We start from the raw sequence: 16,554 nt of genomic DNA on the forward strand, positions 1-16,554 counted from the left end.
ATAGAGATGGAAAAGCAGTTCAAGAAATGGTCAGACAGGCCACTTCCTGTAAAGGAATCTCTCAGGTTTTGACCTGCCATTTGAGTTCTGTTATACTCACAGACACCATTCAAACAGTTTTAGAAACTTTAGGGTGTTTTCTATCCATATGTAATAAGTATATGCATATTCTAGTTACTGGGTAGGAGTGGTAACCAGATTAAATCGGGTATGTTTTTTATCCAGCCGTGTCAATACTGCCCCCTAGCCCTAACAGGTTAACCCGTTGGAGGTCTGGATTTGGAGTCACACTCAAAATTTAAGTGGAAAACCACACTACAGGCTGATCCAACTTTGATGTAATGTCCTTAAAACAAGTCAAAATGAGGCTCAGTTGTGTGTGTGGCCTCCACGTGCCTGTATGACCACCCTACAACGCCTGGGCATGCTCCTGATGAGGTGGCGGATGGTCTCCTGAGGGATCTCCTCCCAGACCTGGACTAAAGCATCCGCCAACTCCTGGACAGTCTGTGGTGCAACGTGGCGTTGGTGGATGGAGCGAGACATGATGTCCCAGATGTGCTCAATTGGATTCAGGTCTGGGGAACGGGCGGGCCAGTCCATAGCATCAATGCCTTCCTCTTGCAGGAACTGCTGACACACTCCAGCCACATGAGATCTAGCATTGTCTTGCATTAGGAGGAACCCAGGGCCAACCGCACCAGCATATGGTCTCACAAGGGGTCTGAGGATCTCATCTCGGTACCTAATGGCAGTCAGGCTACCTCTGGCGAGCACATGGAGGGCTGTGCGGCCCCCCAAAGAAATGCCACCCCACACCATGACTGACCCACCGCCAAACCAGTCATGCTGGAGGATGTTGCAGGCAGCAGAACATTCTCCATGGCGTCTCCAGACTGTCACGTCTGTCACATGTGCTCAGTGTGAATCTGCTTTCATCTGTGAAGAGCACAGGGCGCCAATGGCGAATTTGCCAATCTTGGTGTTCTCTGGCAAATGCCAAATGTCATGCACGGTGTTGGGCTGTAAGCACAACCCCCACCTGTGGACGTCGGGCCCTCATACCACCCTCATGGAGTCTGTTTCTGACCGTTTGAGCAGACACATGCACATTTGTGGCCTGCTGGAGGTCATTTTGCAGGGCTCTGGCAGTGCTCCTCCTGCTCCTCCTTGCACAAAGGCGGAGGTAGTGGTCCTGCTGCTGGGTTGTTGCCCTCCTACGGCCTCCTCCACGTCTCCTGATGTACTGGCCTGTCTCCTGGTAGCGCCTCCATGCTCTGGACACTACGCTGACAGACACAGCAAACCTTCTTGCCACAGCTCGCATTGATGTGCCATCCTGGATGAGCTGCACTACCTGAGCCACTTGTGTGGGTTGTAGACTCCGTCTCATGCTACCACTAGAGTGAAAGCACCGCCAGCATTCAAAAGTGACCAAAACATCAGCGAGGAAGCATAGGAACTGAGAAGTGGTCTGTGGTTACCACCTGCAGAACCACTCCTTTATTGGGGGTGTCTTGCTTATTGCCTATAATTTCCACCTGTTGTCTATTCCATTTGCACAACAGCATGTGAAATTTATTGTCAATCAGTGTTGCTTCCTAAGTGGACAGTTTGATTTCACAGAAGTGTGATTGACTTGGAGTTACATTGTGTTGTTTAAGTGTTCCCTTTATTTTTTTAGCAGTATATTTTCTTGGTCAAGGTTTGGCTTTTTCAAGAGAGGCTTTATTACTGCCACTTTTAGTGAGTTTGGTACACACCCGGTGGATAGTGAGCTGTTTATTATGTTCAACGTAATAGCACAGGAAGTAGCTCTTTCAGTAGCTTAGTTGGAGTAGGTTCCAGTATGCAGCTTGAAGGTTTAGAGGCCATGACTATTTTCATCAATGTGTCAAGAGATATAGGATTAAAAAACTTGAGTGTCTCCCTTGATCCTAGGTCCTGGCAGTGTTGTACAGACTCAGGACAACTGAGCTTTGGAGGAATACACAGATTTAAAGAGGAGTCCGTAATTTGCTTTCTAATGATCATGATATTTTCGTCAAAGTATATGAATTTATCACTGCTGAAGTGAAAGCCATCTTCTCTTGGGGAATGCTGCTTTTTAGTTAGCTTTGCGACAGTATCAAAAATACATTTTGGATTGTTCTTATTTTCCTCAATTAAGTTGGAAAAATAGGACGATTGGGCAGCAGTGAGGGCTCTTAGATACTGCACGGTACTGTCTTTCCAAGCTAGTGGGAAGACTTCCAGTTTGGTGTACCGTCATTTCCGTTCCAATTTTCTGGAAGCTTGCTTCAGAGCTCGGATATTGTCTGTATACCAGAGTCTTATGACAAATGCTGTTAGGGGTGCGACTGCATCTAGGGCATTTCGCAAGGTTAAATTGAGCTCCTCAGATAGGTGGTGGTTAACTGATTTTTGTACTCTGTCGTCCTTGGTTAGGTAGATCAAGTCTGGAAGGGCATCTAGGAATCTTTGGGTTGTCTGAGAATTTGCTGCCAGCAGCATACCACCTTGCATCCCACTGCTGGCTTGCTTCTGAATCTAAGCAGGGTTGGTCCTGGGCAGTCCCTAGATGGGAGACCAGATGCTGCTGGAAGTGGTGTTGGAGGGCCAGTAGGAGGCACTCTTGCCTCAGGTCTAAAAAAACATATCCCAATGCCACAGGACACTGCCCTGTGTAGGGTGCTGTCTTTCGGGTGGGACGTTAAACGGGTGTCCTGGCTCTCTGTGGTTACTAAAGATCCCATGGCACTTATCGTAAGAGTAGGGGTGTTTACCCCGGTATCCTGGCTAAATTCCCAAGCTGTCCCTAATACCATCACGTTCACCTAATCATCCCCTGCTTATAATTGGCTCATTCATTCCCCTCCTCTCCCCTGTAACTGTTCCCCAGGTCGTTGCTGTATATGAGAATGTGTTCTCAGTCACCTTACTTGGTAAAATAAAATAGCACAGCTTTTGATGATCCTTGGTTGGGGTCTGAGCAGATTATTTGTTGCAATTGCAAACGTAATGAAATGGTGGTCCGATAGTCCAGGATTATGATGAAAAACATTAAGATCCACAACATTTATTCCACGGGACAAAACTAGGTCCAGAGTATGACTGTGGCAGTGAGTTGGTCCGGAGACATGTTGGACAAAACCCACTGAGTCGATGATGGCGCAAAAATCCTTTTGGAGTGGGTCTGTGGACTTATCCATGTGAATATTAGTCACCAAAAATGTGAATATTATCTGCCATGACTACAAGGCCCAATAGGAATTCAGGGAACTTAGTGAGGAACACTGTATATGGCCCAGGAGGCCTGTAAACAGTAGCTATAAAAAGTGATTGAGTAGGCGGCGTAGATTTCATGACTAGAAGCTCAAAAGACGAAAACGCAGTCATTTCTTTGTAAACGGAAATTTGCTATCGTAAATGTTAGCAACACCTCCGCCTTTGCGGGATGCACAGGGGATATGGTCACGAGTGTAACCAGGAGGAGAGGCCTCATTTAACACAGTAAATTCATCAGGCTTAAGCCATGTTTCAGTCAGGCCAATCACATCAAGATTATGATCAGTGATTAGTTCATTGACAATAACTGCCGTGGAAGTGAGGGGTCTAACATTAAGTAACCCTATTTTGAGATGTGAGGTATCACAATCTCTTTCAATAATGACAGGAATGGAGGAGGTCTTTATTCCAGTGAGATTGCTAACACCGCCATGTTTAGTTTTGCCCAACCTAGATCGAGGCACAGACACGGTCTCAATGGGGATATCTGAGCTGAATACACTGACTGTGCTAGTGGTAGACTCCACTAAGCTGGCAGGCTGGCTAACAGCCTGCTGCCTGGCCTGCACCCTATCTCATTGTGGAGCTAGGGGAGTTAAAGCCCTGTCTATGTTCGTAGATAAGATGAGAGCACCCCTCCAGTTAGGATGGAGTCCGTCACTCCTCAGCAGGCCAGGCTTGGTCCTGTTTGTGCGTGAGTCCCAGAAATAGGGCCAATGATCTACAAATTCTATCTTTTGGGAGGGGCAGAAAACAGTTTTCAACCAGCGATTGAGTTATGACACTCTGCTGTAGAGCTCATCACTCCCCCGAACTGGGAGGGGGCCAGAGACAATTTCTCGATGCCGACACATCTTTCTAGCTGATTTACACGCTGAAGCCATGTTGCGCTTGGTGACCTCTGACTGTTTCATCCTAACATCGTTGGTGCCAACGTGGATAACAATATCCCTATACTCTCTACACACGCCAGTTTTAGCTTTAGCCAGCACCATCTTCAAATTAGCCTTATCGTTGGTAGCCCTGCCCCCTGGTAAACAGTGTATGATCGCTGGATGATTCGTTTTAAGTCTAATACTGGGGGTAATGGAGTCGCCAATGACTAGGGTTTTCAATTTGTCAGAGCTAATGGTGGGAAGCTTCGACATCTCAGACCCCGTAACGGGAGGAGTAGAGACCAGAGAAGGCTCGGCCTCTGACTCCGACCCTTTGCATAATGGGGAGAACTGGTTGAAAGTTTCTGTTGGCTGAATGGGCGACACCGATTGAGCATTCCTACAGCATTTCCTTCCAGAAGCCATGAGAAAATTGTCTGGCTGCGGGGACTGGGCGAAGGGATTTATACTACTATCTGTACTTATTGGTGGCACAGACGCGGTTTCATCCTTTCCTATACTTAAATTACCCTTGCATAACGGTTGTGTCTGAAGCTGGGCTTGCAGCACGGCAATCCTCACAATAAGGCGATCGTTCTCCGGTATATTATGAGTACAGCGACTGCAATGAGAATGCATAATGCTAATGTTACTACTTAGCTTCGGCTGGTGGAGGTCCTGACGAACCACGTCCAGATAAAGCGTCCGGGGTGAAAAGGTTGAATGAAAAAAGTTGAGCGAGGGGAGAAAATAAAAATATACAACGGTAATTAAAGTAAAAACCGTAAAGTTGACAGGTAGCAAAGTAAGGTAATGAAGCATGCATGAGAGGACCAGCTGTTCTGGATGACTGTGTGATCAAGCTCTCCGTAGCCAATGTCACAAGACATTTAAATAGGTCAAGATTCACAAGGCTGCGGGGCCAGACGGATTACCAGGACATGTACTCAGAGCATGTGCGGACCAACTGGCAAGTGTCTACTCTGACATTTTCAACCTTTCCCTGACCTAGTCTGTAATACCCACATGTTTCAAGCAGACCACCATAGTCCCTATGCCCAAGAATGTCAAGGTAATCTGCCTAAATGACTACCGGCCCATAGCACTCACGTCGGTAACCATTAACCTGTTGGGTCTAGGGGGCAGCATTTGCACGTCTGGATAAAAAAAATGTACCCGATTTAATCTGGTTACTAATCCTACCCAGTAACTAGAATATGCATATACTTATTATATATGGATAGAAAACACTCTAAAGTTTCCAAAACTGTTTGAATGGTGTCTGTGAGTATAACAGAACTCATTTGGCAGGCAAAACCCTGAGACATTTTCTGACAGGAAGTGGATACCTGATGTGTTGTATTGACTTTAAACCTATCCCATTGAAAAACACAGGGGTTTAGGAATATTTTGGCACTTCCTATTGCTTCCACTAGATGTCACCAGCCTTTACAAAGTGTTTTGAGTCTTCTGGAGGGAGATCTGACCGAACAAGAGCCATGGAACGATGATGTCCCATTAGACACCTGGCGCGCGAGTTCATGTTGGGTACCCTCGTTCCAATACGTTATAAAAGAGTATGCATTCGTCCACCTTGAATATTATTCATGTTCTGGTTAAAAAAGGCCCTAATGATTTATGCTATACAACGTTTGACATGTTTGAACGAACGGAAATATATTTTTTCCCCTCGTTCATGACGAGAAGTCCGGCTGGCTTACATCATGTGCTAACGAGACGGAGATTTTTGGACATAAATGATGAGCTTTTTTGAACAAAACTACATTCGTTATGGACCTGTGATACCTGGAAGTGACATCTGATGAAGAGAATCAAAGGTAATGGATTATTTACATAGTATTTTCGATTTTAGATCTCCCCAACATGACGTCTAGTCTGTATCGCAACGCGTATTTTTCTGGGCGCAGTGCTCAGATTATTGCAAAGTGTGATTTCCCAGTAAGGTTATTTTTAAATCTGGCAAGTTGATTGCGTTCAAGAGATGTAAATCTATAATTCTTTAAATGACAATATAATATTTTACCAATGTTTTCTAATTTTAATTATTTAATTTGTGACGCTGACTTGACTGCCGGTTATTGGAGGGAAACGATTTCCTCAACATCAATGCCATAGTAAAACGCTGTTTTTGGATATAAATATGAACTTGATAGAACTAAAAATGCATGCATTGTCTAACATAATGTCCTAGGAGTGTCATCTGATGGAGATTGTAAAAGGTTAGTGCATCATTTTAGCTGGTTTTATGGTTTTGGTGACCCTGTCTTTGACTTGACAAAACATTACACACAACTCTTGTAAATGTACTGTCCTAACATACTCTAAATTTATGCTTTCGCCGTAAAACCTTTTTGAAATCGTAAAACGTGGTTAGATTAAGGAGATGTTTATCTTTCAAATGGTGTAAAATAGTTGTATTTTTGAAAAATTTGAATTTTGACATTTATTTGGATTCAAATTTGCCGCTCTTGAAATGCACCTGCTGTTGATGGAGTGCACCACGGGTGGCACGCTAGCGTCCCACCTAGCCCCAAGAGGTTAACTTCTCTAGGGCCAGTGGGACGATTTCGTCCCACCTACGTAACAGCCAGTGGAATCCCGTGGCGCGTTATTCAAATACCTTAGAAATGCTATTACTTCAATTTCTCAAACATATGACTATTTTACACCATTTTAAAGACAAGACTCTCGTTAATCTAATCCACACTGTCCGATTTCAAAAAGGCTTTACAACGAAAGCAAAACATTAGATTATGTCAGCAGATTACCCAGTCAGAAATAATCAGACACCCATTTTTCAAGCTAGCATATAATGTCACAAAAACCCAAACCACAGCTAAATGCAGCACTAACCTTTGATGATCTTCATCAGATGACACACCTAGGACATTATGTTATACAATACATGCATGTTTTGTTCAATCAAGTTCATATTTATATAAAAAACCAGCTTTTTACATTAGCATGTGACGTTCAGAACTAGCATACCCCCCGCAAACTTCCGGTGAATTTACTAAATTACTCACGATAAACGTTCACAAAAAGCATAACAATTATTTTAAGAATTATAGATACAGAACTCCTCTATGCACTCGCTATGTCCAATTTTAAAATAGCTTTTTTCGGTCAAAGCACATGTTGCAATATTCTGAGTAGATAGCCCGTCATCACAGGGCTAGCTATTTATACACCCAGCAAGTTTAGCACTCACCAAAGTCAGATTTACTATAAGAAAAATGTTATTACCTTTGCTGTTCTTCGTCAGAATACACTCCCAGGACTTCTACTTCAATAACAAATGTTGGTTTGGTTCAAAATAATCCATAGTTATATCCAAATAGCGGCGTTTTGTTAGTGCGTTCAAGACACTATCCGAAGTGTAAATAAGGGTCATGCGCACGACGCATTTCTTGACAAAAAAATTCTAAATATTCCATTACCGTACTTCGAAGCATGTCAACCGCTGTTTAAAATCAATTTTTATGCCATTTCTCGTAAAAAGGCGATAATATTCTGACCGGGAAAGCGTGTTTACGTTCAAAGAGAGAGAAAATAAAAGCATGGGATCCCCTCGTGCACGAGCCTGAGTCTCATAGTACTCTGACCGGCCACTATCCAAACGTGCTAATGTTTTTCAGCCAGGGGCTGCCTCTATCATTCAGCTTTTTCCCGGGCTCTGAGAGCCTATGGGAGCCGTAGGAAGTGTCACGTTACAGCAAAGATCCTCAGTTTTCAATAAACAGAGCCAAGAAGAACAAGAACTTGTCAGAGAGGGCACTTCCTGTAAGGAATCTTCTCAGGTTTTTGCCTGCCATATGAGTTCTGTTATACTCACAGACACCATTCAAACAGTTTAATAAACTTTAGGGTGTTTTCTATCCAAAGCCAATAATTATATGCATATTGTAGTTACTGGGCAGGAGTAGTAACCAGATTAAATCGGGTACGTTTTTTATCCGGCCGTGTCAATACTGCCCCCTAGCCCTAACAGGTTAAGTGCTTTGAAAGGCTGGTTATGGCTCACATCCACGCCATCATCCCGGAAACCCTAGACAAACTCCAATATGCATACCACCCCAACAGATCCACAGATTACACAATCTCAATCACACTCCATACTGTCCTTTCCCACCTGGACAAAGGGAACACCTGTGTGAGAATGCTGTTCAACACCATAGTGCCAACAAAGCTCAGTAAGCTAAGGACCCTTGGACTAAACACCTTCCACTAAAACTGGATCCTGGACTTCCTGACGGGCAGGCAACAACACATCTGCCACGCTGATCCTCAATGCCGGTTCTCCTCAGGGGTGCGTGCTTAGTCCCCTCCTGTACTCCCTGTCCACCCATGACTGGCCAATCACGACTCCAACACCATCATTAAGTTTGCTGATGACACAACAGTGGTAGGCCTGATCAGTGACAATGATAAGACAGCCAAGACAAAGGACATGATCGTGGACTACAGGAAAAGGAAGGCCGAACAGGCCCCCATTTTGCGTCGACAGGGCTGATATGGAACGGGTTGAGAGTTTCATGTTCCTTGGTGTCCACATCACCAATGATCTATCATGGTCCAAACACACCAAGACAGTCGTGAAGAGGGCATGGCAACACCTTTTCCCTCTCAGGAGACTGAAACGATATGGCATGGGTCCCCGTATCCTCAACAAGTTCTACAGCTGCACCATCGAGAGCGTCTTTACCGGTTGCATCACCGCCTGCTCGGTATCTGACCGTAATGCGCTACAGAGGGTAGTGCGTATTGCCCAATACATCACTGGGGCCAAGTTTCCTGCCATCCAGGACCTATCAGGCGGTGTCAGAGGAAGGCGCAAGAAATGTTCAGACTCCAGTCACCCAAGTCATAGACTGTTCTCTCTGCTACCGTTCGGCAAGCGATACCGGAGCACCAAGTCAAGGTCCAAAAGGCTCCTTATTAACAGTTTCTACCCCCAAGCTATAAGACAGCTGAACAATTCATCAAATGGCCACCTGGACTATTTACATTGAGCCACCCCCCCTCCTTTTGTTTTTACACAAGAAATCAGCCAAGACCTCAGAAAAATAATTGTTGACCTCCACAAGTCTGGTTCATCCTTGTACAAACAATAGTACGCAAGTACTAACACCATGGGACCATGCAGCCGTCATACCGCTCAGGAAGGAGACGCGTTCTGTCTCCTAGAGATGAACATACTTTGGTGCGAAAAGTACAAATCAATCCCAGAACAACAGCAAAGGACCTTGTGAAGATGCTGGAGGAAACAGGTACAAAAGTTTTTTAGTGGCTTCATTGCAAAGGGGTGAATAAAAATGCACGCACCACTTTTCCCCCAAAAAAATTTTGAATTTTTTGAAACAAGTAATTTTTTTCATTTCACTTCACAATTTGGACTATTTAGTGTATGTCCATTACATGAAATCAATTTAAATTGTAGGTTGTAATGCAACAAAATAAGAAAAATGAATACTTTTGCAAGGCACTGTATGGGATGAGTAATTTGAGATATGTAAACATTCTTAAAGTGGCATTATTAAAGTGACTAGTGTTCCATTTATTAAAGTGGCCTATGATATCAAGTCTGTAGGTAGGCAGCCGTCTCTCTGTGCTAGTGGTGGCTGTTTAACAATCTGATGGCCTTGAGCTGTTTTTCAATCTCTCTGTCCCAGCTTTGATGTACCTGTACTGACCTCGCCTTCTGGATGAAGCGGGGTGAACAGGCAATGGCTCGGGTGGTTATTGTCCTTGATGATCCTTTTGGCCTTCCTGTGACATCGAGTGCTGTAGGTGTCCTGGAGCGCAGGTAGTTTGCCCCCGGTGATGCTTTGTGCAGACCGCACCACTCTCTGGAGAGCCCTGCAGTTGTGGGCGGTGCAGTTGCCGTACCAGGCGGTGATACAGCCCGACAGGATGCTCTCAATTGTGCACCTGTAAAAGTTAGTGAGGGTTTTCAGTGACAAGCCACATTTTTTCAGCCACCTGAGGTTGAAGAGGCGCTGTTGCGCCTTCACCACACTGTTTGTGTGCGTGGACCATTTCAGTTTGTCGGTGATATGTACACCGAGGAACTTAAAACTTTCCACCTTCTCCACTGCTGTCCCATCGATGTGGATAGGGGGTGCTCCCTTTGCTGTTTCCTGAAGTCCACGATCATCTCTTTGTTTTGCAGACATTGAGTGAGAGGTTATTTTCCTGACACCACACTCTGAGGACCCTCACCTCCTCCTTGAAGGCTGTCTTGTCGTTGTTGGAAATCAAGCCTACCACTGTAGTGTCGTCTACAAACTTGATGAATGAGTTGAAGTTGTGCATGGCCACGCAGTCGTGGGTGAACAGGGAGTACAGGAGAGGGCTGAGAACGCACCTTTATGGATCCCCAGTGTTGAGGATCAGCAGAGTGGAGATGTTGTTTCCTACCTTCACCACCTGGGGATGGCCCGTCAGGAAGTCCACGACCCAGTTGCACAGGGTGGGGTTGAGACCCAGGGTCTCAAGCTTAATGATGAGCTTGGAGGGTACTATGGTGTTGAATGCTGAGCTGTAGTCCATGAACAGCATTCTTACGTAGGTATTCCTCTTTTCCAGATGGGATGGGGCAGCGTGCAGTGTGATGGCGATTGCATCGTCTGTGGACCTATTGGGGCGGTAGGGCAAATTGGTGTGGGTCTAGGGTGGCAGGTAAGGTAGAGGTAATATGATCCTTGACTAGTCTCTCAAGCACTTCATGATGACCGAAGTGAGTGCTACGGGGCGATAGTCGTTCAGTTATCTTAGCTTTCTTGGGAACAGGAACAATGGTGGCCATCTTGAAGCATGTGGGGACAGCAGACTACGCTAGGGATTGATTGAATATGTCCGTAAACACACCAGCCAGCTGGTCTGCGCATGCTCTGAGGACGTGGCTAGGGATGCCGTCTTGGCCGGCAGCCTTGCGAGACTTAACACGTTTAAATGTTTTACTCACGTCGGCCACGGAGAAGGAGAGCCCAGAGTCTTTGGTTGCGGGCTGTGTCGGTGGCATTGTATTGTCCTCAAAGCGCACAACAAAGTTTAATTTGTCTGGCAGCAAGACATTGATGTCTGTGACGTGGCAGGTTTTCTTTTTGTAACCCGTGACTGTCTGTAGACCCTGCCACATACGTCTCGTGTTTGAGCCCTTGAATTGCAACTCCACTATGTCTCTATACTTATGCATTGCTTGTTTGATTGCCTTACGGAGGGAATAACTACACTGTTTGTATTCGGCCATGTTTCCAGTCGCCTTGCCATGATTAAATGTGGTGCTATGTGCTTTCAGGCAAACGTGTCAGTGAACAGCATGCTGACAAAACAGGCCTTTTGCAATATTTCAAATACAGTCGCGGGAAAACACAGGTTGGACACCAAAGAGAAGACTCTAATCTGTCTGCTGTAGGCAAACAAAATATTTGATAAACTTCCAAATATTATTTTACAAAGTAAAACAGCGAGATATTGGCTTTTGGCACGAACACAATGGCCATCACCGGCGAGTGAATGAATATTTGTCTCAACACACCTAGGCCTATGCTATTGATGGATTCAAGGTTGTTTTTCTTGATCGCAGATTCTCACGTCAGTGTCAAAGTAGCCTGTCATTTCGATAATTTGTGCGGGATTAAAAAATATTCTGCCAAAGTCTACAGTCACATAACTCATGTAGAATTGCATGAAATGCGTTTATAAAAGGCCACATTTCTGCCGGACCCTAGGCTTAGGCTACTAAAATGTTCCACTGCTCTATGCCACTATGCAAATGCAATGAGATGCATGCAATGCTTTGATTATTTAAAAACAGACATTATTACACGTGGCGGAGTGGCGTAACATATTTAACAAACCAAACATTAAAATACCGTTATATAAGGTAAAGTAAAAACCCAAACCTGTCTGTGCATCAATACCGGTATACAGAGCATTCAGAAAGTATTCAGACTCCTTGACTTTTTCCACATTGTTACGTTACAGCCTTATTCTAAAATTGATTACATTTTTTCACCTTATCAATCTACACACTATAGCCCATAATGACAAAGCAAAAACTGGTTTTTAAAAATGTTAGCAATTTTTTTTTAAATATACTGAAATATCAGTATCAGAACCTTTACTCAGTACTTTGCTGAAGCACCTTTGGCAGCGATTACAGCCTTGATTCTTCTTGGGTATGACGCTGCAAGCTTGGCACAACTGTATTTGGGGAGTTTCTCCCCTTACTCTCTACAGATCCTCTCAAGCTCTGTCAGGTTGGATGGGGAGCGTCGCTGCACAGCTATTTTCATTTCTCTCCAGAGATGTTCGCTTAGGTTCAAGTCCGTGCTATGGCTCGGCCGCTCTGGCTTGGCCACTCCTGTGTTGTCTTGGCTGTGTGCTTAGGGTCGTTGTCCTGTTGGTAGGTGAATCTTCGCCCCAGTCTGAGTTCCTGAGCGCACTGGAGCAGGTTTTCCTCAAGGATCTCTGTACTTTGCGCTGTTCATCTTTCCCTCGATCCTGACTAGTCTCCCAGTCCCTGGCGCTGAAAAACTTCCCCACAGCATCATGCTGCCACCACCATGCTTCACCTGGAGGGATGGTGCCAGATTTCCTCCAGACATGACACTTGGCATTCAGGCCAAGGAGTTCAATCTTAGTTTCATCAGACCAGAGAATCATGTTTCTCATGGTGTTCTTGGACACTGTGTTAACAAACCTCCAGGCGAGCTTCAATTCCATACAACACTCCTTCCGTGGCCTCCAACTGCTCTTAAATGCAAGTAAAACTAAATGCATGCTCTTCAACCGATCGCTGCCCGCACACTCCCGGCCATCTAGCATCACTACTCTGGACGGTTCTGACTTAGAATATGTGGACAACTACAAATACCTAGTTGTCTGGTTAGACTGTAAACTCTCCTTCCAGACTCACATTAAGCATCTCCAATCCAAAATGAAATCTAGAATCGGCTTCCTACTTCGCAACCTAGCGTCCTTCACTCATGCTGCCAAACATACCTACCAATCCTTGACTTCGGCGATGTCATCTACAAAATAGCCTCCAACACTCTACTCAGCAAATTGGATGTAGTCTATCACAGTGCCATCCGTTTTGTCACCAAAGCCCCATATACTACCCACCACTGCAACCAGTATCTTTACTCAGTACTCAGCCCTCGCTTCATATTCATCGCCAAACCCAATGGCTCCAGGTCATCTATAAGTCTATGCTAGGTAAAGCCCCGCCTTATCTCAGCTCACTGGTCACCATAGCAGCACCCACACGTAGCACGTGCTCCAGTAGGTATATTTCACTGGTCATCCCCAAAGCCAACTCCTCCTTTGGCCGCCTTTCCTTCCAGTTCTCTGCTGCAAATGACTGGAACGAATTGCAAAAATCACTGAAGCTGGAGTCTTATCTCCCTCACTAACTTTAAGCATCAGCTGTCAGAGCAGTGTACCAATCATTGAACCTGTACACAGCCCATCTGTAAACAGCCCACCCAACTACCTCATCCCCATATCCCCAGGGTGGCATGTAGCCTAGTGGTTAGAGCGTTGGACTAGTAACCGGAAGGTTGCAAGATTTAATCCCCGAGCAGACAAGGTAAAAATCTGTCTTTCTGCCCCTGAACAAGGCAGTTAACCCCCTGTTCCTAGCCTGTCATTGAAAATAAGAATTTGTTCTTAACTGACTTGCCTAGTTAAATAAAGGTGAAATAAAAAAAATTACTAACAAAAAAGCGGGCTGTCATATGACTTTAACTGAGGATTGGCTTCCCATCTGGCCTCTCTACCATAAAGGCCTGATTGGTGGAGTGCTGCAGAGATGGCTGTCCTTGTGGAAGGTTCTCTCATCTCCACAGAGGAACTCTGGAGTGACCATCGGGTTCTTGGTCACCTCCCTGACCAAGGCCCTTCTCCCCCGATTGCTCAGTTTGGCCCGGTGGCCAAGTCTTTGTGGTTCCAAACTTCTTCCATTTAAGAATGATGGAGGCCACTGTGTTCTTTGACAAAGAAACACACATACACAGCTGTGCACACATCTTGGCTGATAAGTGTGTTTTCTTTTGAAGACCTTTACTGTGATCGAGAGGTAAGAGGGGTTCTCATGAGGCATCTGAAAGGGCACCAATTCCTTAAAACAAACCACTAGGGAACTGGTAGTACTTTTCTCTCCTCACCCCTGATACAATTAAAGTGCCTTCGCTTTCTCTTCTTTTCAATTAAGTTCAAAATGCTTTATTGGCATGACAAAAGTGCCAAACCAACAGACATACAAAATATTTAGGAACATTGATGAGAATTTGTTATATGTACTGAATTGTGTAATGAACTACACAAGTATGAAAAACAAATTGGATAGAAAATAACATTAAAATGACATGAAGTGCAGATAAATTAATATTACTGCAGTTTTTATATTATTCACATACATTTTTTCTTTCTCAATATTATTGGGTGTGGTGATTGTTTGTGCTATAGATCAAATATTGTGATTGTTATACATCTTAATGTTATCACTGTTCTGTGATCAGTGAAGCTACAGTAAAAAAAAAACACATCTTAATTGTGACTTTATTTAGGTTTGCTCATATACTTGTATAGAATCATGACACAATAATAGCTTCAAATATGAACAGGGTTTGTAATCACGTCACTGTTTCTCTTTATTAAGTGATACTTTCCTTACAGTAACCAGGTTTCCATCAAACCCTTTTATGTGAGTAAAGTGCATGTCGGATAAAAAAGTTCATGACGGGCCCGGGGGAAACAGAACATTTTTTGTTAAACTTTCCAAAATTCATTAGGATTCAGTTATAGTCACAGCCGTGTATATTCCCCCTCAAACCGATACCATGACGGCCCTCAAAGAACCAAACTGTAAACCACATATCCTGAAGTCGCATTTATTGTAGGTGGGGATTTTAAAGCAAATTTGTGGAAATGCTACTGAAGTTCTATCAACACATTGACTGTAGTACTCGCGCAGCTAAAACACTCAACCACTGCTACTCCAACTTCCGAGATGCCTACAAGTCTCTCCCTCGCCCTCCCTTTGGCAAATCTGATCATGACTCCATTTTGCTACTCCCTTCCTATAGGCAGATACAAAAAAATTAAGTACCAGTGCTAAGGAGTATTCAACGCTGGTCTGACCAATCGGAATCCACGCTTCACAATTGTTTTGATTACGTGGACTGGGATATGTTCCGGGTAGCCTCCGAAAATAATATTGACGAATATACTGCAATGGTGACTGAGTTTATCTATTAAAACCTACCCTAACCAGAAACCTTGGATAGATGGCAGCGTTCACTCCAAAACAAAGCACGAACCACCACATTTAACCACGGCAAGGTGACTGGGAATATAGCCGAATACAAACAGTGTACTTATTCCCTAAGTAAGACAATCAAACAGGCAAAAGTCAGTATAGAGACAAAGTGGAGTCGCAATTCAATGGCTCAGACACGAGATGTATGTGGCAGGGTCTACAGACAATCACGGACTACAAAGGGAAAACTTCCGGACATGCTAAACACCTTCTTCGCCGTCTTTGAGGATAATACAGTGCCACCGACGCAGCCCGCTACCAAGGACTGTGGGCTCTCCTCCGTGGCCGACGTAAGACATTTAAGCGCATTAATCCTCGCAAGGCTGCCGGCCCAGACGGCATCCCTAGCTGCGTCCTCAGAGCATGCGCAGACCAGCTGGCTGGAGTGTCTACGGACATATTCAATCTCTCCCTATCCCAGTCTGCTGTCCCCACATGCAAGATGTCCACATGTCCACCATTGTTCCTGTTCCCAAGAAAGCAAAGGTAACAGAACTAAATTACTATCGCCCCATAGCACACTTCTGTCATCATGAAGTGCTTTGAGAGACTAGTCTCAAAGCCCCAATAGATCCACATATGATGCCATCGCACTGCACACTGCCCTATTCCATATGGACAAGAGGAATACCTATGTAAGAATGCTGTTCATTGACTATAGCTCAGCATTCAACACCAAAGTACCCTCCAAGCTCATCATTAGGCTCGAGGCCCAGGGTCTGAACCCCACCCTGTGCAACTGGGTCCTGGACTTCCTGACGGGCCGCCCCCAGGTGGTGAAGGTAGGAAACAACACCTCCACTTCACTAATCATCAACACTGAGGCCCCAAGAAGGAGCCAGTACTACCTGTTCACCCATGACTGCGTGGCAACGCACACCTCCAACTCAATCATCACCTCAGTAGTAGGCCTGATTACCAACAATGACAAGACAGCCTACAGGGAGGAGGTGAGAGCCCTGGGAGTGTGGTGCCAGGAAAATAGCCTCATACCCAACGTCAGCAAAACGAAGTAGCTGATCTTTGACATCAGGAAACAGC

General features: G+C 44.8%; 1 protein-coding gene across 3 annotated transcripts in view; it reads left to right on the forward strand.

Annotated features, from left to right (window-relative positions):
* dnmbp (dynamin binding protein) overlaps positions 1-16,554 on the forward strand; it is a 149,962-nt gene that overhangs the window by 70,490 nt on the left and 62,918 nt on the right. The window lies entirely within an intron of this gene.

Source organism: Salmo salar, chromosome 19 (assembly GCF_965601325.2).
Source record: "Salmo salar chromosome 19, fSalSal1, whole genome shotgun sequence".
NCBI lineage: Eukaryota > Metazoa > Chordata > Actinopteri > Salmoniformes > Salmonidae > Salmo > Salmo salar.